At 48.3% G+C, this 17,287-nt stretch overlaps 1 long non-coding RNA gene across 1 annotated transcript; it reads left to right on the top strand.

Moving 5' to 3' along the window:
- Positions 1-12,732: 12,732 nt before the first annotated feature.
- LOC138445032 (uncharacterized) lies at positions 12,733-16,800 on the top strand. The gene is made up of 4 exons (XR_011258715.1): positions 12,733-12,834; positions 15,046-15,217; positions 15,376-15,537; positions 15,846-16,800. It is a non-coding gene; the product is annotated as an uncharacterized lncRNA (long non-coding RNA).
- The last annotated feature ends 487 nt before the right edge of the window (positions 16,801-17,287 follow it).

Genomic DNA, 17,287 nt, shown 5'->3' with positions numbered 1-17,287 from the left:
CCAGGGGAGCTGTATTCGCGGCTCTGGCCCAGACCAAGCTCCACACACAGGTGTGCCGGCTGCCCGTCCAACCTTGGGCCCCGCCCCGCATCACGACAGGAAAAACAACCCGAGGCACACCTGTCACAGCTGGGGGCTGCGGGGCGGGGCCTTTCTCAAGCCAAGAACAGCTAGGACCTGCTTGTCCATTGTTCGGTTCAGTTCCACAAGCAGGAAGAGCCTTTTCCAGGGGCTGGGTGGCTGTTCAGGGTGGAATCTGGCTGTTCAGTTAACCGAAGAAGCTCTGACAACAAAGGTCGGCCCCCTCTCCCCACCCCTGGCCCTTCCACGCCCGGCATAAGAGCTGACCCTCCCCCACTGGATTCATGCAGGGGAGGGGTGGGGGAGGGTCAGCTGCCCAGCCCCTCCCCCACAGGATTCTTGCCAAAGAGGAAGAGCAGGCCTCCCAAAGGCGCTCCCATTTCAGTATGGGGGTGCCTGTTTCCCTTCTATCCTTAACTCTTCTCCAGAAATACCCCTTTCCTGAGGGGGTTACAAGACCCATCCATGGAGGAAAATGCCAACTGTTTAATAATAAGACCTCTGTACCTCGTGACTCCAAGAGCATGGAGAAAAAAGTTACAGAGGGGTAAGTTTTGGTTCCACATCCAGAAGAACTTTTTAGCAATTAGATGCGTGTTAAGTCCATTCTGAAGGAGATCAGCCCTGGGATTTCTTTGGAAGGAATGATGCTAAAGCTGAAACTCCAATACTTTGGCCACCTCATGAGAGGAGTTGACTTATTGGAAAAGACTCTGATGCTGGGAGGGATTGGGGGCAGGAGGAGAAGGGGATGACAGAGGATGAGATGGCTGGATGGCATCACGGACTCGATGGATGTGAGTCTGAGTGAACTCTGGGAGTTGGTGATGGACAGGGAGGCCTGGCGTGCTGCAATTCATGGGGTCGCAAAGAGTCGGACATGACTGAGCAACTGAACTGAACTGAACTGATAGTTTAAAAAAAGGGAGGGCTGCCTGTGTAGAAGTAAGCTCCCCGTCTTTGGCTAGATGCAGGCAGAGGCTGGATACTGACCCCATCCTGTGGGTATGTAAGAAAGGAGAAACTTTATGTTTCTGTTTTTCTAGGTTTGAAAAGTTTCAAAATATAAATTTTAGGGAATTAAAAATAATATAAATTTTAAATAAACTACAAATTTTACAAATAAAATGTACATCTAAAATAAACTGTGCTCCTTCAACTTAAAAATTCTCTCTGTAACAGCATATTATAGCTAATGTATCAGAGGTACTTAGGAATGCTTTGGCTGGAAGTAACAGAAAATTCACCTATGAAAGTCTTAAAGTAGACAAGAAGTCTCATGGTAGAGCATCTAGAGTTAGGGTAGCAGTTCAGCAATGTCATCAAAGATCAAGGTGAGGTCCTTCTTTCTTTTCCTTTATCCTTAACACAGTGGCCTGTTGACTGACTCATGATCACAAAATGGCTGCTTCAGCTCCAGGCATCACAGTAATATCCAAGGTAGAAAGAAAAGAGGAATCTAGGTCAGTGGTATCTAAAAAGCTTGCCCAGAGGCCCCTAACAAATTGTGTCACATGACCCCCCCTTAGAGACTTTCCCTCTCTCTTCAGTTGAAATGGACAAGAGAGAAAGGGCTTGGGAATGAATGCGCTTGTGTCTAACACAGCCAGCATCTGATCATCTGGTTATTTTAGCATAAGGCTTAATGCTGCCTACAGTTATAAATTATTTTAACTGTTCCTGATGTCATGTATCTCCTCCCAAAGCAATCATGGTGAAATGGAGAGGACAGCAAGGATTTCTGACTTGCTCATTGAATGCGAAAGCCCCGATAGGACTTACTAAATAGCAGGTTCTCCAAATGTCTCATCTGCCGTTTTTTTTGTTGGTGACACTGCCTTCTGACCCTCTAATTTGGTATTCTATCTAGTTGACAGAATTTGTTTTTTTCACCGGGGTGCTAACAAACTCAGCAGGCTCACATGGGTTTCCTCCTCTGCTAACAAATACACAGATCACTGGTATTTTCAACTTAGCTCTGGAATTAGGAGACCAACATGTCGCTGTCCCCAGTGGCCATGTTTCCACAGGGAGTGTGGAATAAAAATCGTCAGATAAAAAGCTGACAGTCACCAAAACAATATTACAGCATTTTTTTGCAGATCAAGCTATGTGACTACTTCAACCACAAAAGTGAACACAAAATAACTTCTCTGACAAAAGAGGAACTGGGACCCCCCTGGTGGTCCAGTGCTTAAGACCCTGTGCTTCCGCGGCAGGGACGCAGGTTCAATTCCTAGTTGGGAAAGATCCTGCATGTCCAGTGGCACAACCAAAAAAAAAAAAAAAAAAAAAAGGATCTGCCTCAGTTTAGTGAGCACAGTAAAAAGAATAAAGGAGCTGTTATGTCAGGTCACCTGGCTCACATCCATCTTATGAGTCCTTACTTCTGTGACTTCCTGGTGAATTGAAATTTTTCTGTGAGGCAACATCTGTCTTTGATTCTCTTCTTTTACACAAGGTGAGCTTTGCATCTTTTCTTAGTGCCCATGGAAATGTCTTAGCAGTTAAGGTTCCCAGTCACGTTTTCCCCTCCAATTTTACTGAGATGTAACTGACATATAACATTGCTACTAAGTCACTTCAGTCGTGTCCGACTCTGTGTGACCCCAAAGACGGCAGCCCACCAGGCTCCCGCATCCCTGGGATTCTCCAGGCAAGAACACTGGAGTGGGTTGCCATTTCCTTCTCCAATGCATGAAAATGAAAAGTGAAAGTGAAGTCGCTCAGTTGTGCCCGACTCTTAGTGACCCCATGGACTGCAGCCTACCAGGCTCCTCCATCCATGGGATTTTCTAGGCAAGAGTACTGGAGTGGGGTGCCATTGCCTTCTCCGACATATAACATTATATGAGTTTAAAGTTAGAAGAGGTAGTCTGCTTGATTCTCCATGAGGACATGGCTTTTGTGCTACAAAAATGTCCCACGGTTTGTGGTTTTGTTGTAGCCATGCATTCTGGGAAACAAACTCACTCAGGAGGACAATGCAGATAGCGGAGTGCAGTTTATTACACCGGCGGCCCAAGGCAGAGTCTCCTCTCAGCCAAGGACTCTGACCAGTTTTTCTGAAAATCTTATATACCTGAAGTGTATGTGCCCAAACCCTCCTCTTCAAATTCCCTGAAACTAGTCTGAACAAAGGAAAAGAAAGATACAATCAAAGTTAACCCGTGATTCATATGCCTTAAACCTAGGTAGTTAACAGTGGACAATTATTAATAGGCCTGTGGTCATATCCCAATAATCATAACAGAATTTATGATTCTGTTTGGTTACACAGATAATTAGGGTATTCTTTTAGGCAACAGAGAGTCCAGGTATGAGCCCTGCAGCTCTTCCATCCAGGGGGCCTGGTTTTCCAGTTGGTCTGTCGTTTCCATAGATACTGGGCATCTAGCCCAAAGTCCACAGTCGGGGCCAAGATGGAGTCCTGCTCTCGAGATGGAGCCTGTTCTGTCTGTTTGCTCCTTCATTTCCCCCTCTTGATGCTCTTAATTCATAGTATGAGCATCATTCATAGGGATATATTGCACCCTGACTCTCTGACCTCCAATTTGGGAGAACGACATCAACCTTTAGGTTGCAAAGTTCATAATACATTGTAAAGTAAAGGGTCCACAAAGCAGAACTATCAAGGCAACTATAACAATGGTAAATATAGTTTTCCACCAATCACCCTTCACCCAAGATAGGACCGAAGTCCAAAAAGGAAGATTATCATCAGACATAACTTTTACCTAACCTTTCCTGTCATCTAGGGTGGCTGATATATAGCCAGATAAATCAGGATTATATACACAACATTCAACTTTAATTATAGCACAGGTCTCTCTTTGTACTGAAACTATGGTTAGTCTCAAGATGATACCAGCAAGTCCTTGTAGCAGCAGTTGATTGCAGAGCTTCATCTCTTTTTCTTCTTTAAGGTGATCGTGGTTTCACGGGGATCAGTGGGGTCCTTTTGCATAGTCCACTCGGCCTCCTCCGGGTCTCATGGTATGCTCTCCTCACCCTCCTGTGGTGGATCCAGGGAGTGACACCTGCAACTTTAACTGCAGTCGGGCTGGTTAGAACCGCAGCATATGGACCCTTCCAATGTGGGGCCAATCAGTCGTGTTTCCAGTCCTTGACCACCTGATCCCCGGGCACAAATTCGTGAATCTGTTCCCAAGGGGGAACGGCACCCTTTCTTGTACAAACTTAGTTACCTGATTTATTGCCTTACCCAGTTGTTCCATCTGCTGCGAAATCTCATCTCCCCTTACCTGAGGCAAATTTGTTGACACCTGTTTTATTATGGGAGGGGGCCTCTTACACAATTTGGTACGGAGAAGAGCCATGGGACTGTGGGGTCATCCTGAGTCTGAGCAGAGCCGTCAGAAACAAGCCCACCCAGGAACAGTCAGTCTCTAAGGTCCACTTGGAGAGTGTCTCTTTAAGTGTCCGGTTGGTTCCTTCCAACATCCCAGGACTCGGGGGCCTGTATGCTGTATGTAATTTCCACTTGATGTTTAAAGTTTTGCTTCCTTGTTATACTAAATCAGCTACGAAAGCCGGGCCATTGTCTGATCCAATGCTGGTAGGAAATCCAAATCTGGGAACTATTTCCCTAAGCAGGCACCAGGCTACTTTTGATGCTCTTTCTGTCTGGGTAGGAAAAGCTTCTACCCATCCTGAGAACGTACATACCATGCCCAGCAGGTAATGGTAGTGTCGGTGAGGTTTCATTTCAGTGAAGTCCACTTCCAGGTGTTCAAAGGGCAGCGTGCCTTTTACCTGAATCCCTGGAGGTTTCTGTCTGTGCCGAGAGGCAGTGTTGACCTGTGAGCAGGCAGTGCAGTTCTGAGATTTTGTCCTGCATAGGGAAGAGAGGCGGGGAACCAAGAAATAGTTTCAAATTAGCTCTTCCAGTTTATCATGGCCTAGATGGGTCACTTGGTGTGTTTGGCTTACCAGAGTGGGTGCCAGCTCCTCTGGTAACAATAATTTGCCACTTGGCAATTCCCACCATCCCTTTTCAGTCTTGATGGCCCCTTCTGCTTTGGCTAGTTGCTTTTGGGCTTCAGTGTATTTTGGAGAGTCTAGCATTAGCTCAGATAGCTCCGCCAATATGAGAGCTTTAATAGCGGCTTCACTTGTCACCCCCAAGCCCTCGGCTGCTTGTTTAGCGGTCTTATCTGCCAGTCTGTTCCCTGAGCCTGGGGGGTATCCTCTTTTTGACGTCCTCAGCAGTGCACGACTGCAACAACCCTTTCTGGTTCCCAGGCAGCATCTAATAGGGTCTTAATTTCTTCCTTATTTTTAGTATCTTTTTCACTAGCTGTCAGGGGCCTCTCTCCTTATACAGAGCCCTGTAGTGTGGCAAAAGCATACCTGGAGACTGTGTCAATGTTTGTCTTCTTACCTTTTGACAGCTGAGGGCCTGGATTAGAGCATATAGTTCAGCCTGTTGAGCGGACCAGTGTGATGGCAGAGAGCAAGCCTCAACGATGGTTTCTTCCATGACTAGTGCATATCCCAACAGTCATTGTCCTTGTTTCACCAGGCTGGTGCCATTGGTGTACAGGACCCAATCTGGGTCCGGGATTGGCTGCTCTCTCAAGTCAGGGCTGCTGGCATATTTCCTTGCAATCATGTGAGGACCCACATTCTCCCATAAGAAAGAGAGTGGCCAGATTCAGAACCTGACAAGGCTCAGTAGTAGCATGGGGGTTCTCACATAACAGTCCCAGGTATTGCGTAATCCGGGATGTTGACAGCCATGCATGGGGGTCCCCTCGCAGGAGAGTGTTGACCTCAGGTGGGACTTTTATGAACAAATCTTGGCCCAAAGTCAGCTCAGTTGCCTCCCGGACCAGTAAAGCAACTGCAGCAACTGCCCATAAGCATCCTGGCCACCCAGTGGCAACACTGTCCAGCTGATTAGAGATAAGTCACTGGTCTGTCCCATGTCCCCATAGTTTGGGACAACAGTCCCCTTAGCCACCTCGTCCTTTTCAGTCACATAAAGAGTAAACGGCTTAGCAAGGTCTGGCAGGCCCAAGGCGGATGCTGACATCATTATACCAGGTTTGAGTTCTATTACCAGTGGGACTTGTTTTGCAAGCCTGGGGTGGGTTGTCTTCCGCCCAGACCTCAGGGAATTGTTGAGTTAACTCTCTCTCTCGACTGTTTAGCTTGTCCAGTTTCCCTTCCAGAAGATCATGCAACCTCCATTCATCTTGAGGGGTTACTGAGAGGAAGAGTAAGTAGGTGGTTGAGCCCACTCGAACAGTGGGTCTTTCGTGGGGGGAAAGGTGACTTGTGCCCCCAATTTGGATAGCAAGTCTCTTCCTAACAAAGGTACTGGGCATTCAGGGATGTATAAAAATTCACGAGTCACTTGGTGTCCCCCCATCTGACATTTTCAGGGTAGGCTGGAGACACAAAGGCTGCATTTATCACATCTGAGACCCAGCAGCCTCTGGCTGGGTCTATTGGCATATAGTCTATAGGCCTCGCACAGTCTTTCGCAGAACGCAGAGGGTGATTCGCTTTCCCTCTGAATCACTTCGGAGGGCTTTGCGATACTCATAGCTTTTCGGGCCCCCCTCTTGAGAATGTAAAATCGCCTCCGAATATCTCTCAGGTGGCTCCCCCTCCTCTGTGTTACAGTCCCACCGGGCCTCTCATCGGGGCGGCTGGCTCTGCCCACCGCTGCGGGTTTGCAGCACCCTCAGGTGCCACTTCCGTTAACCATTTTCTGGCCTCAGGATCCTGTGTCTTTCCTCAGTGCTGAAAAGGGAGACTAGTAGTGGATTACGTCATCCTATGCAGGGCGGTGGGGTCGAAAAACAGTCTCCATTATCTAATCATGGCTTGTGGCTCCCCCGAGTACGGTGGAGCGTGTCCTGAGCTGGAGGCTGTCCTAGCTCTCTGAGGGGCATCTGTAGTGGGCTTCTTTCCCCCTGTTCCTTGGTGGAGTGCAGCCTCTGTCTAATTGCTGCGTTTTCTTCCTCCTTCCCATCAGTACTCACCGGGAAATACAATCTAGATACAGTCTAGGAGGTCCACCTGAGGTGGGATTCTGGGGGCGCTGACCAGAGGTCTCCGTTGCTGGGATCCTGCCGAAACAGCAGCTCTACAAACTCTGGGAAAGCTGGCGGAGGAGCGCCTGCTGCAGGACTTCACCTGGCCCTGGATCGGGCGTTAAGGCGGCCTCCGGTCCTGGTGGAGCACTGGGAGGCAGGCGCGTCATTAGCCAGTATGGGGGAGGGGTCAGGTCATCCCCATCCAAATCCTGTAGAATTTCCTTTTTTATCATCAGTCAACTTTTATGCCATTGATATTTTTCCCTTTCCCATCTGGACACAGAACCTTGTCCAGGTAGGAGGCTCTTGAGCTACCCTAGCCGTGAGTCAGTATGTGGATATTGATCCAGGTGTCCTGGCCCTCCTGTGACTACTGCATAGCCTGCTCCCACTATCTTTAAGCTCATGGTGCTCTCTGGTGGCCGTCCTACTCCCACACGGGGCCATTCGACCTCACAGAGTATGTGGAGGCGGTGAGGCTTCATCTTCACCCCATAGTCTCCTCCAAATCCCTTCTTAAAATTTTGAATCCTGCACTTCAATACAGTTGCCTTAGATTCACTCCTCCCATCTTGCTTACCTTCTCGGACCTTCTTCTACTTTTCCTTTTCGTTCTGTCTACAAAGTTCTCAGCACTCTATGTACTTCTGATATTTCCACTCAATGACACTTAAATTGCCATTCAGCCTCCTTTCTAATTGGGGTGAGAAGAGCCTTACCTGCCAGACCCCAGAGGGAGAAGGGGGATCAGCGTGTCTTCACCTGCCGGTCAGCACAGCCGAACCAGAACACTGCGTGGTCCAAGACTGTTTCTCCCTTAACTTTTAAAGTCCATTCTGCCTTGGTGGGCTTGATCAGGTGCGGATGAAAATACAGATGGGTTAAATATCCCATGGCCGTCTCCGGAAAAGCCAATTCATACTCACTTATGTATCCCCCTCCTTCTAGCCTAACAATTCCGAGGGGGTCAAGAATTTCATAGCAGATGGGATACCTCCTTGGGGAGGGCAGCATACGAGCACACAAAAACCAAGTTTCTTCTCCTAAAAATCCCCTGGCAATTGCTTGGTAATAATTTTCCCCAAGACAGCATGGACACCACCTCCTAAATGACCTTCACAAATTTCCTTCCTAAGCCCTAACACGCTCGTCAACCTGTGTACCAAGGAATCGTTGCCACCTGCCTATTCCAGGCCCCTGTGGGTCTGTGCCCCTTCTAATCCCTCTCAGGAGGGTGATCAGGCCCCCTCTTCCACCCTGCTGGTAGGATCCTCCTCACCTCAGCGCTCAGTTCCCCTGCTGCCATCTACCACCTGCTAACGTGAAAGGTCCGGGCATTGAGAAGCAGAATCCTTCCAGAAGGGCGAGGCGCCTTCCCCCCTCTAGAAGATTCGAACTGCAAGGCCTCAGAGTAGTCCCAAATGGGACTTGTCTCCTCAAAGTGAGGAGTTTCCCGGCCCATGCACCAAATGTTGTAGCCACGCGTTCTGGGAAACAAACTCACTCAGAAGGACAATGCAGATAGCGGAGTGTGGTTTATTACACCACCGGGCCCAAGGCAGAGTCTCCTCTCAGCCAAGGACCCCGACCAGTTTTTCTGAAAACCTTATATACCCTAAGAGTACATGCCCAAACCCACCTCCCAAAATTCCCTGAAACCAGTAAGAAGAGTCTTGAGAGTCCCTTGGACTGCAAGGAGATCCAACCAGTCCATTCTGAAGGAGATCAGCCCTGGGATTTCTTTGGAAGGAATGATGCTAAAGCTGAAGCTCCAGTACTTTGGCCACCTCATGCGAAGAGTTGACTCATTGGAAAAGACTCTGATGCTGGGAGGGACTTGGGGCAGAAGGGGACGACAGAGGATGAGACGGCTGGATGGCATCACCGACTGGATGGATGTGAGTTTAAGTGAACTCAGGGAGTTGGTGATGGACAGGGAGGCCTGGCGTGCTGCGATTCACGGGGTCGCAAAGAGTCGGACACGACTGAGCGACTGATCTGAACTGAACTGAGTCTGCACAAAGGAAAAGAAAGATACAACCAACGTTAACCCGTGATTCATATGCCTTAAGCCTAGGTAGTTAACAGCGGACAATTATCAATAGGCCTGTGGTCATATCCCAATAAGCATAATATAATTTATGATTCTATTCAGTTACACAGATAATTAGGGTATTCTTTAAGGCAACAGAGAGTCTAGGTACGAGCCCTGGGGCTCTTCCATCCAGGGGGCCTGGTTTTCCAGTTGGTCTGTCGTTTCCATAGATACTGGGCATATAGTTCAAAGTCCACAGTCTGGCCTAAGATGGAGTCCTACTCTAGAAATGGAGCCTGTGCTGTTTCCTCCTTCAATTTTTAGGCACATTTGTGGTGCGTGAACCAAGACTCCATGCCCAGCTCCTAAGCGGCCTCTAGGGCGCAGAGGGTCTCCAGTCACGGTGGCTATTTTCAGCTTGACTTGCTTCTCAATGCCCAGGTGACCCCCAGGGGCTCACATGCATTTTTTTAGACAGTAGTGTTGACTAGACAGCCAGGTCGGTTTGTCTCTCTATATCTGGAAGTTTGCTCACAGTGAGTTAAATAAGCTTTCTCTGCCTCTTGGTGCCAGGACTCCCCAGGAGGTAGTGAGGATATACTCAGAGCTTGCTTTCCCCTCACTTTTCATTCTCTCTGCCACAACATGTCCTGCCCATCCCAACACCCTTTATACAAAAACCCAAAACCCCACACTGAGTCAAACAGCTCTGAAAGGAAGGACTTCCCTTTCTCCTTAAGGCTGGACGACTTTCCGTTTCTCCCTCCTTTGGCCAAGGACGGCAGTAGGTTTTTGCTCTGCCTTCACTTAACAAGCTGGTGCTGAGCCTGAAGGGCCCCTGGGGATTTGGCATAAAGACTGCTGGATCAGATTCAGGCATCCGGCTCAGACCGCTGACCTGGGTGATCACCCAGAACCTCCAGGGCTAAGTGGAAACTACCGCCCATCCACTTGTGAAATTACGCAGTCCTCCCTCTCAAGACATTCCTTCAGTGTCCATATTATAAGAAAAAGGAAAAAGAAGGAGAAGAAATTACAAGAAAAAGAACAGGACTCGGCTGACGAAATGTGAGATGAGAGTCTTGTTAGGTGAGGAAACTGACTTTGTCTTTAAAGTGAGTCACCCAGACGTCTAAGAATCTGATGAAAGGTGCAAATCCCTTTTCCCAGAAAAAAAAGTAAAATACGCATATAATTTGTTTACAATTCCATGTGATTCATTGTCACACATCCCCTAGTGATACACAGACCATAGGTTAAGAATTCCTCTTTTGGAAACAAGTTAGAAGCTGCTATCAAAAGTACCTCTTTTTTGCATTGCTGTTTTATTTTTGTTTATTTGCCTATTGCTGTGCTGGGTCTTTGTCGCTTCATGGGCTTTCTCTTGTTACCTTGCGGTGAGCGGGGGCTACTCTCTAGTTGCAGTGCAAGAACTTCTCATTGTGGTGGCTTCTAGTGTTGCAGAGCGCAGGTTGTAAGCGTGCAGGCTCAGTAGCCATAGCTCTCAGGCTCTAGAGCACAGGCTCGATAGTTGTGGCCAGTTCAGTCCAGCCACTCAGTCGTGTCCGACTCTTTGCGACCCATGGACTGCAGCCTGCCAGGCCTTCCTGTCCATCACCAACTCCAGGAGCTTACTCAAACTCTTGTCCATTGAGTCGGTGATGCCGTCCAGCCATCTCATCCTCCATCGTCCGCTTCTCCTCCCGCCTTCAATCTTTTGCAGCATCAGGGTCTTTTCAAATGAGTCAGTTCTTTGCATCAGGTGGCTAAAGGATTGGAGCTTCAGGTTCAGCATCAGTCCTTCCAGTGAATATTCAGGACTGAGTTCCTTTAGGATGGATTGGTTGGATCTCCTTGCAGTCCAGGGGACTCTCAAGAGTCTTCTCCAACACCACAGCTCAAAAGCATCAATTCTTTGATGCTCAGCTTTCTTTATAGTCCAACTCTCACAACCATACATGACTACTGGAAAAACCATAGCTTTGACTAGATGGGCCTTTGCTGGCAAAGTAATGTCTCTGCTTTTTAATATGTTGTCTAGGTTGGTCATAGCTTTTCTTCCAAGGAGCAAGTGTCTTAATTTCATGACTACAATCACCATCTGCAGTGATTTTGGAGCCCCCAAAAATAAAGTCTCTGTTTCCATTGTTTTCCCATCTATTTGCCATGAAGTGATGGAACTGGAAGCCATGAAATCAGTTTTTGAATGTTGAGTTTTAAACCGACTTTTTCACTCTCCTCTTTACTTTCAAGAGCCTCTTCAGTTCTTCACTTTCTGCCATAAGTGTGGTGTCCTCTGCATATCTGACATTATTGATATTTCTCCCAGCAATCTTGATTCCAGCTTGTGCTTCATCCAGTCCGGTGTTTCTCATGATGTTCTGCATTTAAGTTAAATAAGCACGGTGACAATATACAGCCTTGGTGTACTCCTTTCCCGATTTGGAACCAATCTGTTGTTCCATGCCCAGTTCTAACTGCTGCTTCTTGACCTGCATACAGATTTCTCAGGAGGCATGTCAGGTAGTCTGGTATTCCCATCTCTTTAAGAATTTTCCACAGTTTGTCATGATCCACACAGTCAAAGGCTTTGGCATAGTCAATAAAGCAGAAGTAGATGTTTTTCTAGAACTCTCTTGCTTTTTCGATGATCTAATGGATGTTGGCAATTTGATCTCTGGTTCCTCTGCCTTTTCTAAATCCAGCTTGAAGTTCTGGAAGTTCCATCTGGAACTTCTTTCTGGAAATTGGAAGTAAATCCATCTGGAAGTTCATGGTTCATGTACTGTTGAAGCCTGGCTTGGAGGATTTTGAGCATTACTTTACTAGCGTGTGAGATGAGTGCAATTGTGCAGTAGTCTGAGCATTCTTTGGCATTGCCTTTCTTTGGGATTGGAAAGAAAACTGACCTTTTCCAGTTCTGTGACCACTGCTGAGTTTTCCAAATTTGCTGGCATATTGAGTGCAGCACTTCAACAGCATCATCTTCTAGGATTTGAACAACTGGAATTCCATCACCTCCACAAGCTTTGTAGTTGTAGTACATGGATTTAATTGCCCCATGGCCTGTGGGATTCTCCTGGACCAGGGATCAAACCTGTGTCCCCTGCACTGGCAGGTGGATTCTTTACCACTGAGCTGCCAGGGAAGCCCACAAAGTACCTCTTAAAATGTCTCATCACACGAAAAAGAAAAAAGAAATTTGTAACTATGTGAGGTGATGTATGTTAACGTATTGTGACCATTTCACAATATACACGTATGTCAGTCATTCTGCTATATACCTTAAACTCATACAATGTCATATGCCAATTACATCTCAATAAAACTGGGAGGGAACGTACCTCTGCAGGTGGCTGGAAAGTAAATCTTAACCACAAAAGCATTTCCTTTTTGGCGCTGAAAAAAAGCAAAGCTAACCTTATGTAATAGAAGAGGACCAAGTAGGATGGCTCCTCACAGAAAAATTTCAGTTTATGAGGGTCAAGCCTCCTGTTGTAGACAAATATCTACCGTTGATGCTAAGTTCTTTTCCATTCTGTTTAGGTTTGAGACAAGGCAAGTATAAACCCTTCTGAAGGACAATGGACTGATCCATGGAAGTGATGCAAACACATCAACAAAAGAACTTGATCTCAGAAAAAAATGGTTAGTTTTCTTCTGTAAAGTTTTGCTTCTTTCTGCTCATTTTTTTCTGGTGGATTGATATGGTATATTTTCAAAAACTCCTGCTTCATTAAACCAACCTGTTTATAGATGGGTGTCTAGGGTCAGGGGAACTCATTCAGACTCAGGCTGGCGTAGTTCACGCTGCATAAGAAATAACTTCAGGCCTCAGCAGCTAAAGGTGGCAGGAGCTTCCTCCTCGCTTGTGCAGATCCCACTGAAAGGCCCCCCCTCCAGCCCGTCTCTCCGCTATCTGCTTCAGCTCTCCATCCCCCTTACGTCCACACTCTCATTGCATGATGGAAAAGACAGGCTGAGAGAGGAGCAGTAGGAAGCACACAGGATGCTCCCAGTGACATTTCTTTGGTTAGAGCAAGTCACACCGCGATGCCTAATTCTAGGGAGATGGAGACGCATGATCCTCCGGTGGGCACAGAGGCGGTCGAGAACCAAATAATGATGAAATGAATGCCGCTCAGTTGTGTCTGACTCTTTGCGACCCCATGGACTAATACATCCATGGAATTCACCAGGCCAGAATACTGGAGTGGGTAGCCTTTCCCTTCTCTAGGGGATCTTCCCAACCCAGGGATCCAACCCAGGTTTCCTGCATTATAGGCAGATTCTTTACCATCTGAGCCACAAGGGAAGTTGAACCAAATGATGATGAAGTTAGAACGTCTGCTGGAGGGACTGTGAGAACATGGCTGCAAAGTACAAGTTGAAGGTGTGCGGGGGTGTTCTCTGTGGATGGGGAACGGCCACCCCCTTCAGACTTTAAAAATAAATGACAGGCTTTCCACTTCCTGTTATTCTTGACGGGGTAACAGAGGGTACGTTACCTCTCCTTCCATAAAGAGCAAAGGAGAATATAGGAAAAATGGGTTCAGACTTTAGACAGGACCTTGATCATCGTGAGAAGAGGAACAGGTGAGCCCTCTGGTGTCCCCAGATGCTGCCCATTCGGGGACAGATGCTGCTTCCAGGCCCAGAACTAGGAAGGGGGAGCCACATAGAGTTTCGTGGTCTCACTGAGTTGAAGAGACAGATCAGAGTTTGGGGAGATGAAGGCCCCTAGGATGAGATGGGCAGAGCTCAGGAGAGAAGGGAGCTGAAGGGGGCGTCCGTCTTCTAGAGAACGGCACCTGAGTCCCCTAGAGACAAGGCTTTGGCTGAAAGTCGTCCCATACGTCCCTATGAGGTCACTGCGGGAGGACAGTGATAGAATCAGCAGAAATCAATTCCCAGGACCTGCAGAGGCCTGGGAATGTGCCACAGAGCCGCCAGCCAGCATGGGGAGACACCCTGCTGCAGGCTACTGGGGGATCTCAGAAAGGAGTCCCTGCAGATGGGGCTCATGTCCCCCCCACGAGCCCGGGCTCCTGCCTGGACTGGAGGGAACCATCTCTCCTGCTCACTGCCTTTCCGTTCTATGCATCCAGCCCCCTCTTCCCACCCCTGGCCTTTCTGCCTGCTGTGCCCTGGGCTGAGCGAGGTCCTCAGTAGCTAAGTCACGGAGTCTCCCCGGAATCCAGGTAAAGCAATAATCATCACAGCCAACGTTATCAAATGAAGGAGTGAACTGAACACAGCCTGAGGTTTCTGTACCCAGCTGGGAAGGACGCGGGGAGCACTCAACGTGCTACTCTAGGTGTGGCCCTGAGCTCAACACTTCCGTTATTAGCCTCCCTTTCCCTCTTCACTTGTTCATCAGTTACATCTGATGGCTGAGAAACAAAACAGAAATCCACTATTAGTATCTGACAGCCAAAATTACCTGGGTGCCCCTCGGAGAAGGCTTCCCAGGTGGCACTAGTGGGAAAGAAACCCGCCTGCCAACACAGGAGATGCAAGAAGACACGAGTTCGGTCCCTGGGTCGGGAAGATCCCCTGGAGCAGGAAATGACAACCCACTCCCCTATTCTTGCCTGGGAGAGCCCATGGACAGAGGAGCCTGGTGGGCTGCAGCCCATCAGGTTTCAAAGAGTCTTTGAAAGGACTTAGCCACTGACCATGCATGCACACCCAGACCACAGAAGGGACTTGGGGAACAATCTTCCTTGGGCAGCAGGGGTGGGAGGGGGTGGGCTGCCCCCTCAGCTTGGAGGGTGGGGGGCCCTGCGCTCAGCACCAGGACTGTTTCTACAAGGCCCCAGGCCTCACTCTCGGTCTGTCACATGCTTCACTTTCCAGACAAACTGCATCAGGTGATATTGGATTTAATGTTCAAACAATAAGCTTGCAGAGTCTCAGCCATCTCAGCCTTTGCTGCGAGCCTGTGCCAAAGGAAGGTGCCTGCCAAAGCGCCAGCAGTAACTTCAAAAGCCTTGGAAATGACGAGTCTCTTCTCCTAATACCCATGCTGGTTAGCAGAAAGATCACAGAACTTGCTGGTTTTTAAGACTGTATTTTTAAATTCTGTTTTTAAAGTTGTTTTTTTAATGTAGACTAGTTTTTTAAAAAGTCTTTATTGAATTTATTACAATATTGCTTCTATCTTATGTCTTGGTTTTTTGGCCCCAGGGCATGTGGGATCTTAGTTCCCTGAATGGGGATCGAACCCACACCCTCTGCATTGGAAGCCCACAGTCTTAACCACTGGACCACCAGGGAGGTCCCTCCCATGTTACTTTAGAGGCTCATCATTTTGTGAAGGAACAGTGCTTGTCAAGCTGAAAGGCAAGAGTGAGTGCTGACTGAGGCTCCAAACCTGGTGCCTGGCGGGTGTGGAGCGGGAGTGGGGGTGTCACTCCAGGGGTAGGGGTATCACTCTGGGGTGGGGGTGTCACTGCTGGGGTGGGGGTGTCACTCTGGTGAGGGTGTCACTCCTGGGGTGGGGGTGTTACTGCTGGGGTGGGGGTGTCACTCCGGTGAGGGTGTCACTCCTGGGGTGGGGGTGTCACTCCTGGGGTGGGGGTGTCACTCCTGGGGTGGGGGAGTCACTGCTGGGGTGGGGGTGTCAGTCCCGCCCTGGTTTCCCCACTTGCCAGCAGGGCAGCAGTGATCATTATGGAAGAGAGGACTGGTGTCTGCACTGCCCCTCACCAGTGGTTGTGGAGTCGATTGGCACCCACTGACCACTCTGAGATCAAGAAGCTTTGTAGGAAGAGGGTTTCTGGACACTCAGCTTGGATCACACCTCCTTGTGAGCTCGCCTTTGTCTCCTGCCGGCTGAGACACGCCGGGAGCAGCAGGTGGACGTCGGATCCAGTCCAGCTTCTGAATCGGCAGGGCTGAGGAGTGAGGAACGCAGGCAGTCTGCGACACACTGCCCTGCCCTTAAGCGCACTGGGGCTGGGTGCTCTAGGGGGTCCCTCGGGAGGCAGCGCTGCCCGCACTGAAGCCATGGGTGGCGGGCGTGCACCCAGCTCCCTGCTCTCGTGTGAGCACCTCGGGGAGGCCCCAGGGCTGGTCAGGGCTCTGGACACACCTGCTGTCCAGCCGGCCACCCCGGGGCCGAGGGGACTGAGATCCAGAGAGCTCACGTGGCTGGTTCAAGGTGGCAGACGCTGGCACCAGACTTGAGGCCAGAGCCCAGGGCTCCCACTCACAGTTCAGGCCTCTCCACGTTGCCAAGGGTTTCTTCACCGGAGGGAAGGTCTTCAGACTTTGATGATTCCCATTTCACGGGGTTGAACCAGCAGATGAACCGAGGTCTGTATGTGCACAGGGAATCAGCCTAGTTCAGGGTTGGTACTAATAACGCCCAGGAAACAGATGGTTTGTGAAACGAGATCATTCCAACAGCTTTGAAAAACATTTTTTAGTGATGTCAAATATATTTTTATACATTTTCCCATTTTTATAGAAAAATAGTTGATATACATCACTGTATAAGTTCAAAGTGTACAGCATGATTTACACATATAAAGAAATGATTATAATGGGTTCAATTAACATCCATCATCTCATGGATACAATAAAAAGAAAAGGAGAAAAGAGGAAAAAGATTTTCTCCTTGTGATGAAAATCCTCTGGATTTACTCTTAAAAACTTTCCTATACATCATACAGCAATGTTAGCTACGGTCACCATCTGGTACATTAGATTTTTTTGAGTTATGAACAAGCTCGTTGTTAAAAAATTCAGAAAAATATAATTTTATATAAAGATCACTCAACATCTTACCCCCAAAGAACCTCTGGAGGAGCTCGGTCTCAGCTCACGTCCTGCTTCCTGGTCCAAGTGCTGCTTTCAGCCCCAGAGCCTCTGGCTGTCCGTGATTTCTGCCCTGCCCTGGGCATGTCTAGATTTCACTGATAACAGCTTTTTATCCTCATCCACAGGCATTTGTTGAATGCCTTCTGTATGTCCCAGAAAACACCTATCGATCCCCAGGCAAACTGCAATTGTCTGTTTGCTTTTTTTTTCTTTCTTCAAGTTATTAGTTTAGTATTTGTTTTTATTTGGCTGTCCAGGTCTTAGCTGGCACAGT

The sequence above is a fragment of the Ovis canadensis genome, chromosome 8, assembly GCF_042477335.2.
Source record: "Ovis canadensis isolate MfBH-ARS-UI-01 breed Bighorn chromosome 8, ARS-UI_OviCan_v2, whole genome shotgun sequence".
In the NCBI taxonomy this organism is placed as follows: domain Eukaryota; kingdom Metazoa; phylum Chordata; class Mammalia; order Artiodactyla; family Bovidae; genus Ovis; species Ovis canadensis.
The sequence above is the reverse complement of the archived record's forward strand: the minus strand, read 5'-3'. Positions and strand labels throughout refer to the sequence as shown.